The 16813-nt window shown below is 49.7% G+C and overlaps 1 protein-coding gene across 2 annotated transcripts in view; it reads left to right on the top strand.

Annotated features, from left to right (window-relative positions):
• Nucleotides 1-16813, top strand: part of THOC2 (THO complex subunit 2) — a 900323-nt gene that overhangs the window by 250908 nt on the left and 632602 nt on the right. The gene's annotated exons all lie outside the window — the stretch shown is intronic.

Consider the following 16813-nt stretch of genomic DNA (forward strand, 5'->3'; position numbering starts at 1 on the left):
TAAATATGTATACAAGTCAGCCATTATTCAATTGTATGCTCGTGTCTGTGGGTAACTAAGGGAGAGATATACGATTGACGGATGGATGGAAACATGGTCTTAATCGCTGCGCCTAACCTCCTTTCTTTGTTGAGCCTTTTTTTCTTTTATTGTTTGGACAGTTTGATCGTAATAGCTCCTAGCTTTTTGTCCCCACAAAGGCAAACCATACCACATTTGTGTCCTTTTTTTCACCACATGGGGATTTTAAAGGAACCCAGGGTTTGTCAGTCCCCATGATTGAACCTCCTTACCTCTATGCTTAAGCCTTATCGAGACTCAGCTACCCGGAGCTCGTACCGACCGATAGCTATTCTGAGGGCGAACTACAAAATATTAGGCAAAGTAGTTTTGCACAAATAGTCCCCACCCTCGTACATGAAGACCTGGGGCAGAATACTTTGCAAAATCTCCGTTACCTGTTTAACATACAGGATCAACTCCACAATTCTTTCCTGCATGCAGGAGCCATCATCTTTGATGTAAGGAAATGCCTCCTTGGCATGGTTGCCCCCTGACTTTTTGCCTTTGCTGATGCTATGTTTACAATTGAAAGTGTGCTGAGGCCTGCTAACCAGGCCCCAGCACCAGTGTTCTTTCCCTAACCTGTACTTTTGTATCCACAATTGGCAGACCCTGGCATCCAGATAAGTCCCTTGTAACTGGTACTTCTAGTACCAAGGGCCCTGATGCCAAGGAAGGTCTCTAAGGGCTGCAGCATGTCTTATGCCACCCTGGAGACCTCTCACTCAGCACAGACACACTGCTTGCCAGCTTGTGTGTGCTAGTGAGAACAAAACGAGTAAGTCGACATGGCACTCCCCTCAGGGTGCCATGCCAGCCTCTCACTGCCTATGCAAGTATAGGTCAGTCACCCCTCTAGCAGGCCTTACAGCCCTAAGGCAGGGTGCACTATACCATAGGTGAGGGTACCAGTGCATGAGCATGGTACCCCTACAGTGTCTAAACAAAACATTAGACATTGTAAGTGCAGGGTAGCCATAAGAGTATATGGTCTGGGAGTTTGTCAAACACGAACTCCACAGCACCATAATGGCTACACTGAAAATTGGGAAGTTTGGTATCAAACTTCTCAGCACAATAAATGCACACTGATGCCAGTGTACATTTTATTGCAAAATACACCCCAGAGGGCACCTTAGAGGTGCCCCCTGAAACTTAACCGACTGTCTGTGTAGGCTGACTAGTTCCAGCAGCCTGCCACACTAGAGACATGTTGCTGGCCCCATGGGGAGAGTGCCTTTGTCACTCTGAGGCCAGTAACAAAGCCTGCACTGGGTGGAGATGCTAACACCTCCCCCAGGCAGGAACTGTAACACCTGGCGGTGAGCCTCAAAGGCTCACCCTTTTGTCACAGCCCAGCAGGGCACTCCAGCTTAGTGGAGTTGCCCGCCCCCTCCGGCCACGGCCCCCACTTTTGGCGGCAAGGCTGGAGGGAACAAAGAAAGCAACAAGGAGTCGTCACTGGCCAGTCAGGACAGCCCCTAAGGTGTCCTGAGCTGAAGTGACTCTAACTTTTAGAAATCCTCCATCTTGCAGATGGAGGATTCCCCCAATAGGGTTAGGATTGTGACCCCCTCCCCTTGGGAGGAGGCACAAAGAGGGTGTACCCACCCTCAGGGCTAGTAGCCATTGGCTACTAACCCCCCAGACCTAAACACGCCCTTAAATTTAGTATTTAAGGGCTACCCTGAACCCTAGAAAATTAGATTCCTGCAACTACAAGAAGAAGGACTGCCTAGCTGAAAACCCCTGCAGAGGAAGACCAGAAGACAACAACTGCCTTGGCTCCAGAAACTCACCGGCCTGTCTCCTGCCTTCCAAAGAACTCTGCTCCAGCGACGCCTTCCAAAGGGACCAGCGACCTCTGAATCCTCTGAGGACTGCCCTACTTCGACGACGACAAGAAACTCCCGAGGACAGCGGACCTGCTCCAAAAAGACTGCAACTTTGTTTCAAGAAGCAGCTTTAAAGAACCCTGCAACTCCCCGCAAGAAGCATGAGACTTGCAACACTGCACCCGGCGACCCCGACTCGGCTGGTGGAGAACCAACACCTCAGGGAGGACCCCCGGACTACTCTACGACTGTGAGTACCAAAACCTGTCCCCCCTGAGCCCCCACAGCGCCGCCTGCAGAGGGAATCCAGAGGCTTCCCCTGACCGCGACTCTCTGAAACCTAAGTCCCGACGCCTGGAAAAGACCCTGCACCCGCAGCCCCCAGGACCTGAAGGACCGGACTTTCACTGGAGAAGTGACCCCCAGGAGTCCCTCTCCCTTGCCCAAGTGGAGGTTTCCCCGAGGAAGCCCCCCCCTTGCCTGCCTGCAGCGCTGAAGAGATCCCTTGGTCTCTCATAGACTAACATTGAAAACCCGACGCTTGTTTCTACACTGCACCCGGCCGCCCCCGCGCTGCTGAGGGTGCAATTTCTGTGTGGGCTTGTGTCCCCCCCGGTGCCCTACAAAACCCCCCTGGTCTGCCCTCCGAAGACGCGGGTACTTACCTGCAAGCAGACCGGAACCGGGGCACCCCCTTCTCTCCATTATAGCCTATGCGTTTTGGGCACCACTTTGAACTCTGCACCTGACCGGCCCTGAGCTGCTGGTGTGGTGACTTTGGGGTTGCTCTGAACCCCCAACGGTGGGCTACCTTGGACCAAGAACTGAACCCTGTAAGTGTCTTACTTACCTGGTAAAACTAACCAAAAACTTACCTCCCCCAGGAACTGTGAAAATTGCACTAAGTGTCCACTTTTGAAATAGCTATTTGTGAATAACTTGAAAAGTATACATGCAATTGAAATGATTCAAAGTTCCTAATGTACTTACCTGCAATACCTTTCAAACAAGATATTACATGTTAAATTTGAACCTGTGGTTCTTAAAATAAACTAAGAAAATATATTTTTCTATAACAAAACCTATTGGCTGGATTTGTCTCTGAGTGTGTGTACCTCATTTATTGTCTATGTGTATGTACAACAAATGCTTAACACTACTCCTTGGATAAGCCTACTGCTCGACCACACTACCACAAAATAGAGCATTAGTATTATCTATTTTTACCACTATTTTACCTCTAAGGGGAACCCTTGGACTCTGTGCATGCTATTCCTTACTTTGAAATAGCACATACAGAGCCAACTTCCTACAGATGTGCAGAAGGCGTTTCACACACTACAATGGGAATATCTATTCCAGGTATTTTCCCGGGTAGGTGTGGGAGAACGCCTGTTGGCATGTACCCGCCTCCTCTATAATGTACTGTCATCACAGGTCCAGCTGGGACCTTTAGTCTCCAACTCGTTCCCATTCTAGCGAGGTACCTGCCAGGGTTGCTTACTATCTCCCTTCCTGTTTGCATTGCAATGGAGTCTGTGGCGATCAGATTCCGACAGGAGGGGGATCGCTGGGGCATTCCATTGGCCGACCGAGTACATGTGACCTTGTTGTATTCAGTTGATATGTTGGTATACTGCCAGGGTATCAGAATGCCCCATACCTCGCTATATAGCACATTGGAAGAATTTGCTGTCGCTTTGGGCTTACGAATCAACTGGGCCAAGTCAGTGATCTACCCTTTCCACCTAAAGACCCTTTGCCCTGATGTTTGTTTAGGCCCCACCCACCTTCAGTGAGGTCCACAGGTGGAACGATCTCCCGGGACGCGGCTTTATCAAACCCCAGAAGATCTATATAAGGGCAATCTGTGTAGAGCGATGGCAGGCATCAGAGCACAGAAGGCATTATGGTAGCCCCTTCCCTTAGCCCTCATAGGAAGGATAGCACTCATGAAAATGCTCATCCTCCCCAGACTGTTATTAGTTTCTGAACCTTCCAGTGACCCTTCACCCCCTCTGTGCTTTCTTCAGAGAGCTAGATACACTGATGTGTCCTCTAATCGGGTGCAGAAAGTGCCACAGAGTAGCGATTTTTGAAGTTGCAACACCCCCCGAGGCGGGCTAGTAGCGCCTGTGTTTGAGGATTACTTTCTAGCAGTGTAGCTTCAGTGGCTGTTGCAATGGACAGCTGGCCGCTATATTGTCCAGGCTGTCTGTCCTCCGGGCCCTCTCGAAACAGTCACTATCCGCAGCCTCTTATTCGCAAGACTGATGCCCCCCGCTTCCTGGCCATTGCATGTCTCAATAGTCCACACCTGCGTGCTATGGATATATACTCTCTGCCAAAACAGACCGTGCTATGCACCTAATATTCCACTGGTGGGACTGCCCTGGTCCCCAGGACACTACACATCCCGTCACTTAGCAGAGTGAACAACCATTAGCATTGTTGTAATAGACGACCTATATCTTGATGGCTGCTTAGTCATATTTGACCAGCTCACGGAGACTAACAATATATCACCAGGGCAATTTCTCACCCATCGTCAACTATGCTGTACTATACGGACACTCTGGGGATAAGCAGAGATTGAACCACAGCACCATCCAGTCATACAAACAATATACACCATGGGTCCTGGTTGTCACCTCACAACCTGGCTTTATAAAGCCATACTGGACGTTGACTGTGCACCCTTGGATTCACTCAGGTTTCAATGGGAGATGGACCTGGGCAGGGAACTAACCGATAGGGAATGGGGAACAGCACTATCCCATCCCAGGAAGGTCTCCCGCAACTCCTGTTTCTAGAATAAACAGTTTTACCTCCTACACAGAGCATACCTAACCCCAGCCTGTCTGAATAAGTACTATCCTATGGCACACCTCACATGCCCATGCTGTCCAAGAAGAGGTGGATCTGCGCCACTTCACTTTTGCTGGTCCGCAATACACACTACCCTACAGGGACTGTTGGAAACACCAGGCTTGAACAGGTGGGAAGCCAGCGCCCTAGGCATTTTGAAACATAAGAAAACACATAAAGGCGCTCTTGCTTTGCGACGGTAACCCTCTTGCTGGCAGTCCGCATGCCTCTGCGAGGAGGATGGGCAGAGTGGGCAACAGCTGCTAACGGAGAGCAAGACTGAGTCTAATGCCACTGTATGCTGCATTCTAGATCTGACCGACACCATAGCCAGAGAAGTTGATACCAGTCTCCTGGTAAGATCTCCCATCTGGCTCCAAGTCTCAGGACTTAAACCAGAGGTATAGCAGCATCTTTGAAACCTGCCATTCAGTGGTGAATTTCTCTTCGAACTGAAGGGCAGACTCTATGCTCGAAAAAACTTCAAGGACACAGCCAAGGCGATGGGTGCCCTTCAGACATCCTCTCTATGGGGCGGGGAGGTTCAAAGTAGGCAGAGTGACCACCTCCCCAGACACTGACACCTCCTTTCCGTGGCGACAGTCATACCACCAGTAGTCAACTTGGGGGTATTCCAAAGGGGCCTACAGAGGTAACAAAACCAGCTGCAGGGTCAAAGTCGACTCAACAACAGGGGCCACCTCCTCAAAGCAGTGCCTACCTTCACCTCCCTTGATCATACAACAAGTCACGGGGAGACCACACAGGTTTCTTCCTTGTTGATAAGAGATCATCTCCAAATAGTTTCTTTTCATCATGGAAAATGGATACTGCAAGGAACTCAACCTCCCCGAACATTCCACCCGGCAAACACACCCGAACAATCATCCTCAAGGGAGCAGTTAGAACCACTGCAGCATCACAGCAAGGGCTTGTATTCTCTGCACTTTCCAATCCCCAAAAAGGGCAGGTTTCTAGGGCCCATACTAGACTTCAGGCCCTCTAACAAAAACATCCCCTCGAAACATTTCCAAAAAATAACACTGCTTAATATCATCCTGATGCTCCAGCAAGGAGACTTCATGTTGGCACTCAGTCTGAGGGACACTTAATTCTACATACCCACCCATCCTGCTCTTCGTCATTGTTTTATGGTAAATGTCTACTTTCAGTTCAAAGTGCTACCATTCAGTGTTGCTACATCCCCCAGGGTATTCACCAAATGCCTAGCTGAGATAGCTTCCCATCTCAAAAGGGCAGCACTCACGTTTTCCTCTACCTTGGCAGTTGGCTGAGCAAGAGTGAATGCAAGCAAGTGTCTTTCTCCCACCAAGTCACTATATCCCTACTCCAGAGTCTGGAGTTCACCATAAATACTGCCAAGTCCCACCTGCAGCCCCTTCAGATTCAGCCCTTATTAATTCAGTCACTGGCAAGGTCTGCCCAAGCACGTTGCAGGCATTCTGGCAGATATTGCCTCTTTTACAGCCAGCAAAGCAAGAATAGTTATGTCTCTTCCTGGAATTATGGGCTCCTGATTAGCCTTAGTCCCCCATGCTATGCTGCACAATGGTCACAAGCGGAGGGTCATTTGGAGGATTTGGTGTTGATACAAGCCAGCACCCATCACTGTCAGCAGTGCTTGAACAGCAACAATTTGTTGCAGGTCTGGACCTTTACAGACCCCGTTCTGCTGGTGAAGAATACCTCAGGCACCTCACTCTCAGGACAAGGGAGAGCATCACCACGACAAAGGGTTCTCCTTATCAATTACCTCGAGTTCCTGTCCATCCAGCTAGCTTTCATGGCCTTTTTTCGGGAGTTTAGCAAACATTAGTCCTCGTACATGACAGCCATGTATCGTCTGCAAATGCAAAGTGTAGTTTTCTCATATAAGCACAGACATTTGACGTTGGGCACTTCATCATTGGATCCACCTACTGGCGGAGTACAATCAAGAGTAGACAATTAGTTTTTAGACCCACTCATCAGGATGCAGCAACAAGTCCATGAATAGGAACTCCACCCACAAGTCCTAATACCATACATCCACCTTTTGAATGTGAATTCTGAAACTTCCTACAAACGTTGCTCACTCTCATTCTAGTGATTCGCACATGTCCTTGACAACTCTTGTTCTTGATCCTCCCCGAGATGTCCGTTGTCCCTAATGAGAAGCTCTTCAACTGGCTGGACCTTCTCACTCTGAACCAAGGCACAATCAGGCACCTAACCCCAGGCAACTTGGTCTAACAATTTGGCACTTGAGGTCTTAGAGCACCTGGACCCGCATAACCCTGCAGTCAAGGAGAGTATGTATTTCCTCTTCCACTTTAAAAAATCAGGCCTAGCTAACACGTCCTTGTACCTGGCTGATGCTGAGTTAATAGTGTGGCCCATTTGGCATTGGGTATAGCACATGTTGGCTTTTATTCAGAAGGCCAACATGTGGAACTTTGAATTGCACTGGTCAGTTTTGTAACAGGGAATTATTATAGCTACTTCCATTATCAAAGCCTTCCTGTAATGCTCTAGGGAAATGGGTGAACCTTTTAACCCAAAAACTAGACAGCAAGTCCAGTCTGCAAACTGTTGCTACAGGTTAGTGATTGAGTTGTCCTACATAGTACCGTATTTTGCAGTCCTTTTAACAAATCAGACTGCAGTACGTATAAATAATTTAAGCATATTTACTCTCTATTGTAAATGTTGTTTTCCTTCTACACCAGTTTGTTGTGGGAATCTCAAAAGGTGTCAGTTTACAGTTGTTTGACTTGTTAGAAAGTGCATTTGTATTGTAATTAATTTTATTTTGTATATTTGAAAAATATACTTGTAGGAAGCTGGCCTGGTGCGTGGTGGGTACCTATGGTACTTACACCTTATACCAGGTCCGGGTATCCCCTCTTAGTGAAGTGTAGGCAGGGTCTAGAAGCCAGGCTCTCTACCGCTGTAGTCACACAGCACTTAAACACGACAGAAAACACTTTCTACAAGAACTTTATTTTTTTAACCAATCACTACAAAATACTAGACAGGGGACCCACCCTTAGGAGGTAATTAATACACTAAATATATACACTAGCAATCAGAAATAGGCATAGAAAATGATAGAAAACAGTTCAAACAGTAATAACCAATAGCGACCCTTGGAGGAGCACAAACCATATACTAAATAAATGGAATGCAAACAAGATTACCCCCACCTACGTAAGTAAGATGTGTAGAGGGGAGCTGAGAGTACTAGAGAACCACAAAGGTAAGTAACACAGTAATCCCCCCCCCTCCTCCGCAGCGACCAGGAATGCTGGAGTAAAACACTGGATTTTCCCCAAACCACCCAAAAGGAGGAAAAGAAGAAAGACGATTCCCAGAGCAGACTGCAGGAAAACCAGCGGTGGACTCCTGAAGAAAGAAGACCTGTGGAGAGAGGGGACCAAGTCCAGTAGTCACTGTGGAGTCCAGGAAGAGTAGGAGCTACTACCCACCCAGTTGTGGATACAGGAGTTGGTCGATGGTAATAAAGAACAGGTCAGCACTGCAGCCATGGAGCCGGAGAAGAGTTCCTGATGGATGCAGAAGAGTCCCACGCTGGAAGATAGATTGCAGATGGGTGTCGGTGCAGGATTTCACCAACAAGGCTTAGCAAAGGCAAACTTGCGGTTAGTGGAAAGAGGTTCTGCTGGGGATCATTGAGGCCCAGTAGGACTCAACCCAGGAGGGGGGAGTCACAAGGGACTCTCAGCATTTCAGAGAGTCCACAGGAGCACAGGACGGGGACTCAGGAGTCTCAGAAGAAGCCCACGCAGCACTACAAAAGAGGATCCCATGCCGCAGGACAATTACGCAGGAGGCTGTGCTTTGCATGATGGAGTGCTAGGGGCTGGAGCTACACGTTGCCTGAAGATCCATTGGAGGAGATGCAAACAAGCCTTGGCAGCTGCAAGAGATGCAGTGCATGGGTGTACTGTCCTGCGTGGGAAGGCAAAGACCTTCATCAAAGTTGGACAGCTGGCAGAGAGGACCAAGAGGACTAATCCGGACCACAACCACCCGTGGTGCATGATCCACGCAGCTCAGCAGGAGAGGGGATCCACACAGCTGGTTGTCGATGCCTGCGGTTGCAGGTGAGTGACTCATTCACTCCAAGGGAGATTCCTTCTTCTTGTGCAGGCTGAAGAGTTGCAGGCTTCTGAGGAAGCACGGCGAGGAAATTGTTGCAAAGCTGGCAGGACCCCTGGAAAAGTTTTGCTGAAGTGTCCTTTCTTCTTGGAAGCAGCTTGTCGAGTCTTGGAGGTTCCAGTCGCAGTGCTGGAGACCAGAAGTCAAAGTGAAGGTTTCAAAGGAGTGCTGCTGCAATCCTGCAAGCAGAATCTGAGGGACCCACCCAAGAGGGAGACCCTAAATAGCCATGAAAGGGGGATTGGTCACCTAACTAGGTAAGCACCTATCAGGAGAGGGCTCTGACGTCACCTGCCTGGCCTGGAAACCCATATGCACCCAGAGTTCCCTGCCAACTTTGGAAACAAGATGGCAGAACCCAGGGACCCTGTGGAGGAGCTCTGGGCACCACTCCTGGGGTGGTGATGGACAGGGGAGTTGTCACTCCCGTTTCCATTGTCCAATTTCGTGCCACAGCAGGGACTGTGGTGGACTGGTTTATGGACAGAGGGCACCAAATGTGCCCTACCATGCAAACCAGTGGCTTGTGGAGGCTACCCCTCCCAAGCCAGTCAGACCTGTTTCCAAAGGGAGAGGGTGTTACCTCCATCTCCCGAAGGAAATCCTTTGTTCTTCCTTCCTGGGCGTGATCAGATCAAGCAACAGGAGGGCAGAAACCTGTCTGAGGGGTGGCAGCAGCTGGGCTGCTCGGAGAACCCTGTAAGACTGGTGTTAGCAATGCTGGGGGTCCTTTAAGAAGCCTCCAGAGTGCATAGAATTATACTTGTAACAGTATTGGGGTATGATTCCGACATGTTTGGTATCGAACATTCCCAGGTTCGGACTTACCATTATGTAGCTGGGCAAAGGTAACCTATGGCCTTTACACTCGTAAAATGGCTTCACCGCAAGTCCAGGAGAATGGATCTGGAGTTTGTGGTGGCACCTGTGCTAGTGCAGGGGTGCCCTCACACACAATCTGCCTGCCCTCTGGGCTCAGAGGGCCTACCATAGGGGTGACTTATAGTGACCTGATGTAGTGACCTGTAGTGAAAATAGGTGCATGCACCCGTTTCACCCTTGCTGCAATGGCAGGCCTGCAGAACCCTTTGCATGGGCTCCTTATGCGTGGCAGAATAATGGCTGCAGCCCATAGGGATCCCCTGGAACCCCAGTGCCCTGGGTACCTAGGTACCATACACTAGGAACTTACATGGGGTGTGGGCAGAATGCCAATTGTGGGAAGAAAATGTTTGTAGCAAACAAATTTAGAGGAGAGAGCATAATCACTGGGATCCTGGTTAGCAGGATCCCATTGAACACAGTCAATCACACTGATAACAGGCAGAAAATGGGTGTAACCATGCCAAGAAAGAGGGCACTTTCCTACAATACCCTAGGTACTTTTTTTAAATGATCTTGTGGGAGTGGACTGTGTAGTATCTGGTTATCCCTTATAAAGCTCAGTGATGTTTAAGTAGATATATAGAATTATAGATGGGTAACAGTGAATTACATGGATGTTTTTCACTGAGGACTTATGAATGACATCAAATAGACGAATGCACAGCTTGAATTGTCTGAAGTCACTCAGAACCCAGAGGTGAAAATCATCCCAGTAATTCAATTTTCTGATGGATACAACTACCTGTGGATTCCTCACTTAATGAATACTCCCATGGCGCCAGCATTCGACGGAAATCTTCTTCCTAGTCTCTGCACGTCGACGAGGATGTCACTCTAGCCCACGCGACGCCGTCTGACGTCATACAGGCAATAAGAGGTCCTCGACGACGTGCCGACGTCAGTACCAACATTTTTTACGTGCATGAGAACAACAACCCAATGCAATGAAAGAGCAAAGCAAGATCCCATAACATTGTAAAATACACAACATTGCAATAAAATGGTTGTAGATTTAATATCTCTTGTTTTCTTTTTTTTTTTAAACCAACAAATATATGTAAATCATGTATATACACAAAAATATATACATATATATATACATATAAATATATACAAGTATCCATATATACATCATCTATTGCAATCCTGAAGACCAAGAGGAGCGCACTCAAGGATTACTTGGTAAGACCAGAAAGGCAACGGGGAGGCGGGTGGGACCGTGAGGAATCCACAGGTAGCTAATGTATCCACCAGAAAAGTTGTTACCGAAGGTAAGTAACTCGTTCTTCTGATGGATACAACTACCTGTGGATTCCTCACCTAATGAATAGAGTCCCAAAGCAGTACCACTCCCGGTGGTGGGTGCCGAAATGGTCAAACCAAGAAATCCTGCAGCACTGACCGTGCAAAATGGCCGTCCCTTCTGACCTCAGAGTCCAAACAGTAATGTTTCGCAAAAGTGTGAAGGGACGACCAAGTTGCGGCCTTGCAGATGTCAACCACAGGAACACCTCTGGCCAAGGCCGAAGTGGCCGACTTAGCTCTGGTGGAATGAGCTCTAATGCCATCAGGAGGATCCTTCTTTGCCAAAGAGTAACAGATTTTAATGCAAAGAACAACCCACCTGGAGAGTGTTCTCTTGTGGACTGCCTTTCCTCTCCTCTTGCCCACGTATCCGATGAACAGCTGATCCTCCAGCCTGAAATCCTTTGTTCTATCAATGAAGAAGCTTAACGCCCTCTTTGGGTCCAAGCGATGTAGTCTCTCTTCCTCCTTTGAAGGATGAGGCGGAGGATAGAACGTGGACAAAGTAATTGTCTGGGCCAAATGGAAGGGTGAAACAACCTTCTGGAGGAAAGCAGCCTTGGTCCTCAACACCACCTTATCCCCATAAAAAGTTGTATAAGGGGGTTTTACCGATAAGGCCTGCAACTAACTCACTCTCCTTGCAGATGTTATAGCCACCAGGAAGACTGTTTTAATAACCAAATACCTTAAGGGGCAAGAATGCATAGGCTCAAAAGGGGACCCCATAAGGAAAGTGAGGACCAAGGACAAATCCCATTGAGGCATAACGAATGGTTTTGGAGGATATTTATTTAGAAGACCTTTCAAGAAACTGAGAACAATAGGGGATTTAAATAACGATGGTTGGTCTGGAAGACAAATGAAGGCTGACAAAGCCGACAAATAACCCTTAATGGTAGCCACTGCACAACCCTTCTGCGCTAGAGACCAAGCAAAAGACAAGACGTCCGACAGATGAGCATGTAAGGGATCAATCCGTCTCTCACCACACCACGTAACAAATTTAGACCACCTTTTAGCGTAGATAGATTTAGTGGAGTGTCGCCTGGCCGCTAAGATAACATCCACTACATCAGGCGGGAGAGAGAAGGAACTCAGGTTGCCCCGTTCAATCTCCAGGCATGTAGGTGTAGACTCTGGAGGTTGGGGTGTAAAACCTGCCCCTGCGACTGCGAGAGGAGGTCTGCCCTGAGAGGGAGACGGAGCGGAGGGCACAGCGAGACTTGGAGAAGGTCGGAGTACCACACCCTCCTTGGCCAATCCGGAGCTATTAAGATGACTTGGGCCCGGTCTTGGCGAATCTTCCTCAACACTTGAGGAATCAAGGGTATGGGGGGAAACGCGTAAAGCAACTGGTCGCACCAGGTTATCAGAAACGCGTCCCCCAATGCTCCCTGCACCGGATACTGGAGGCTGCAGAATAACGGACAATGCGCGTTCTCCCGAGTGGCAAACCGATCTATCCGAGGAAACCCCCACATCTGGAAGATTAAACGAACTTGATCTGGACGGAGACGCCACTCGTGGTCGGCCGAGAATTGGCGACTGAGACTGTCCGCACGTACATTCAAGACCCCGGCCAAATGATTTGCTACCAAGCAAATCTGATGGTCCTTTGCCCAGGACCATAGTCGAAGAGCTTCTCTGCAGAGAAGGTACGACCCTACTCCTCCCTGTTTGTTTATGTACCACATCGTGGTAGTATTGTCCGTCAGGACCTGTACTGACTGACCACGAAGGGATGGGAGGAAGGCCTTGAGAGCCAGACGTACAGCCCGTAAATCTAACAGATTGATATGAAACACCTGTTCCTCTGGAGACCAAAGTCCTTTGATCTCCAGATCCCCCAGATGAGCTCCCCACCCTAGAGTGGAAGCATCCGTTATGACCGTGGCCACTGGTGGCGACTGCGCGAACGGCTTTCCCTGTGAAAGATTGTTGCTCGCAATCCACCACTTCAATTCCACAGCAGCATCTCTGGAGATCTTGACTGCACCTTCTAGATCTCCCTTGTGTTGAGACCACTGCCTTCGGAGGCACCACTGAAGAGCCCTCATGTGCCAGCGAGCATGTGTGACCAACAGTATGCAGGAGGCAAACAGACCGAGCAGACGAAGGACCTTGAGGACTGGAACTACCGCTCCATTTCGAAACATTGGAACCAATTCCTGAATATCTTGAACCCGCTGAGGCGGAGGAAAGGCTCGATTCAATGTTGTATCCAGTACTGCCCCTTTGAACAGGAGGCGCTGAGAGGGCTCCAGGTGAGATTTGGGCACGTTCACCGAAAAGCCCAGGTCGAACAACAACTGGGTTGTTGACTGCAGATGATACGACACAAGCTCCGGGGACTTGGCTTTGATCAACCAGTCGTCCAAGTAAGGGAATACTGCTATCCCCTTCCTTCTGAGCTCTGCCGCAACCACTGACATCACCTTCGTGAAGACTCGAGGTGCTGAAGTAAGACCAAACGGGAGGACCGCAAACTGATAGTGCTGCGACCCTACCACAAACCGGAGATACTTCCTGTGCGACTTGAGTATCGGGATATGAAAATAAGCATCCTGCAAGTCGACAGACACCATCCAATCTTCTTTGTTCAACGCCAAAAGCACCTGTGCTAGGGTCAGCATCTTGAACTTTTCCTGATTGAGGAACCAATTCAAGATCCTCAGATCCAGGATCGGTCTCAACCGACCATTTTTCTTGGGAATCAGGAAGTACCTTGAGTAACAACCTTGACCCCTTTCCTGCTCTGGAACCAACTCCACCGCGCCCTTTGAAAGGAGGACTTGAACCTCCTGTTTTAGCAACAGGAGGTGTTCTTCTGAACAATAAGTTGGGCGGGGCGGGAGGGGGGCGGGAACTCCCAAAAGGGAAGGGTGTAGCCTTTCTCCACAATACTGATAACCCAAGTGTCCGTTGTAATAGTCTCCCACTTGTGGAGAAAATGCCGTAATATTCCCCCTACAGGAGAGGAGTGAGTGGGAAATGGTGGAAGCCTAAGGCTGCTTTCCCTGCTGCACCCCTCCAGAGGACGAGGAAGAGGCAGAGTGCTGTTGAGAGGCTCCTCTGGTACGGGCCCTACCTCTCCCTCTAAATGATCTATAGGGGTGAGAAGAGGCGGGTTGCTGGAACCTCCCCCGAAAGGAAGAGGAGGAAGAGCCACGTCAAAATCCACGAAACCTCCTGAAAAACCTGGAAGAGGCAGAGGAAGAAGGAGCTTGCAGCCCTAACCATTTGGCTGTGGCTGCTCTCTTTAAATCGCTCCAAGGCCGAATCTGCCTTTGCTCCAAACAGTCTGTCCCCATCAAACGTGAGGTCTAATAGGGTCGACTGTACATCCGCAGAAAACCCTGAATTACGGAGCCAGGCCTGTCTCCTTGCCACCACAGCCGTGCCCATCGCCCTAGCCACCGAGTCGGTCGTGTCCAGCCCAGACTGGATAATCTGGGTTGCGGCAGCCTGGGCGTCTGAGACCACATCCAAGAGTCCCCTGGGAAGCTCCGTAAAAGAAGATGAAATATCATCCATAAGAGCATGGATATATCTCCCCAGAATGCAAGTTGCGTTGGTGGCCTTCAACGCCAAACTGCAAGAAGAAAATATTTTATTGGATTGCGCATCCAGTTTTTTGGAGTCCCTGTCTCCTGGTACCGTCGGGAAAGATCCAGGCGCGGATTTTGATGAACAGGAGGCTTGCACCACCAAGCTCTCCGGCGTAGGGTGTCTTGAAAGAAAGCCAGGGTCAGATGGTGCAGCCCGATATCTCCTGGCCACAGCCCTATGAACTGCCGAGGAAGATACAGGCTTCTTCCACACCTCCAACACCGGATCAAGCAAAGCCTCATTAAACGGCAAGAGAGGCTCCGCTGCAGCAGAGGCCGGATGCAGCACCTCAGTCAATAAATTCTGCTTCGCCTCTGCCACCGGCAAAGGCAGGTCCAGAAAGTTAGCTGCCTTCCTCACCACTGCGTGAAAGGTAGCAGCCTCCTCCGTATACTCCCCTGGAGATGAAAGGTCCCACTCAGGGGAAGTATCCAGCCCACTGGCCGTATCCAGACCATGCAGTCCATCACCAGAGTCCTCAACCTCTCCTTCCTCCAGGACTCGCTGGTACTCCTGCTCTTCCAACAGACGGGGAGCACGCCTCCTTGAATGTAGTCTCTGCTCAATACGCGGAGTCGACATGGCCTCTGCCGAAGTCGAAGATCGGCGCCTATCTCCAGAAGCATCCGACGCCGCATCCGGCGCCACAGGCAGCTTCGGCGCCGATGAAGGAGCAGGACAAAGCGATCTTTGAGCCGATGGACCCACCGGAGTCACAGGACGAAATCCCGACGTCGACTGGATGGAAACCTCCGGAGCCAATCCTTCTGAAGCCACCGGCGCCGAGCCCACATTCCCAAAAGGGAGAAAGGGCATAAAGGGTGCCGGCCGAAGAGGCGCAGGATCACCCAATGAAAAGGCCAAAGGGCCCGAAGGACCAGCCGGAGCACCTCCTGGAGCCATCTGCTGAAAGATGGTATACATCGCATTCAGAAATGCGGTACTATCGGCTCCAGGGGCTGGAAAAGCCGGATACTGAGGTGCCTGGATCGAAGGCGACCCCAACGCCGGCTTCAACGTCCGCGACGCCGGAGACATCACAAGAGGCTGCATCACCTCAACCACAGACGCTTGTCCAGGCGAAGTTGGTGACGCCGGAGAGGGCAACGGCGTCGATGGATGCGGCGTGACCGTTGGACTGACCTCCCAAGTCCTCCGACGCCGAGCCGAAGGTGACCTCGAACGAGTCTCCTTGCTTGAATGACGCCGTGAATCTCTACGGCGCCGGGAGTCTCGATGAGACCTTGGCGAGGAAGACTTTTTGTGATGTTTTTCCTTTCTCTTTGACTTCGCCAGGAATAATTTAGCCTCACGTTCCTTGAGGGACTTCGGATTCATGTGCTGACATGAATCGCAAGTCACAACGTCGTGGTCGGAGCTCAAACACCAGAGACAGTCGGAGTGAGGATCTGTAACGGACATCTTGCCCCCACACTCTCGACAGGGCTTGAAACCCGACTTTCTCTGAGACATTGTTACCGCAGAGAAGAACTACGCAGCAGAAAACACACTGTAACCACTAAAGTAACAGTAGCTCCCTCGAAGATAACGATTTCGAATGCACGGAAAAAAGGGAACTGACGTCGGCACGTCGTCGAGGACCTCTTATTGCCTTTATGACGTCAGACGGCGTCGCGTGGGCTAGAGTGACCTCCTCGTCGACGTGCAGAGACTAGGAAGAAGATTTCCGTCGAATGCTGGCGCCATGGGAGTATTCGTTAGGTGAGGAATCCACAGGTAGCTAATGTATCCATCAGAAAAGTCGTTACCGAAGGTAAGTAACTCGTTCATTACTAATCTATAATCTTGTTAGGTATATCCCCTAAAATCATCTCTCTGCTGCTGCTCATGGGCAGATTTGTAATTGAAAGTCATGCATAACATGGCTTTCTATACTTGACCCAAATGTTGGAAAAATAATTTAACTGTCACCCTTAAGCAATCCCTCCACTCTCCCTGCAGTACTGCATTGACAGGCTATCTGAGAACCCTGTCAACTTGGCCTGGAAGGCCTTTATGTTGTTTGAGCTGTCCGTAGCAAGTTTTGTTATCAACTGTTGCTA

The sequence above is a fragment of the Pleurodeles waltl genome, chromosome 2_1 (assembly GCF_031143425.1).
Source record: "Pleurodeles waltl isolate 20211129_DDA chromosome 2_1, aPleWal1.hap1.20221129, whole genome shotgun sequence".
NCBI classification, from domain to species: Eukaryota; Metazoa; Chordata; class Amphibia; order Caudata; family Salamandridae; genus Pleurodeles; species Pleurodeles waltl.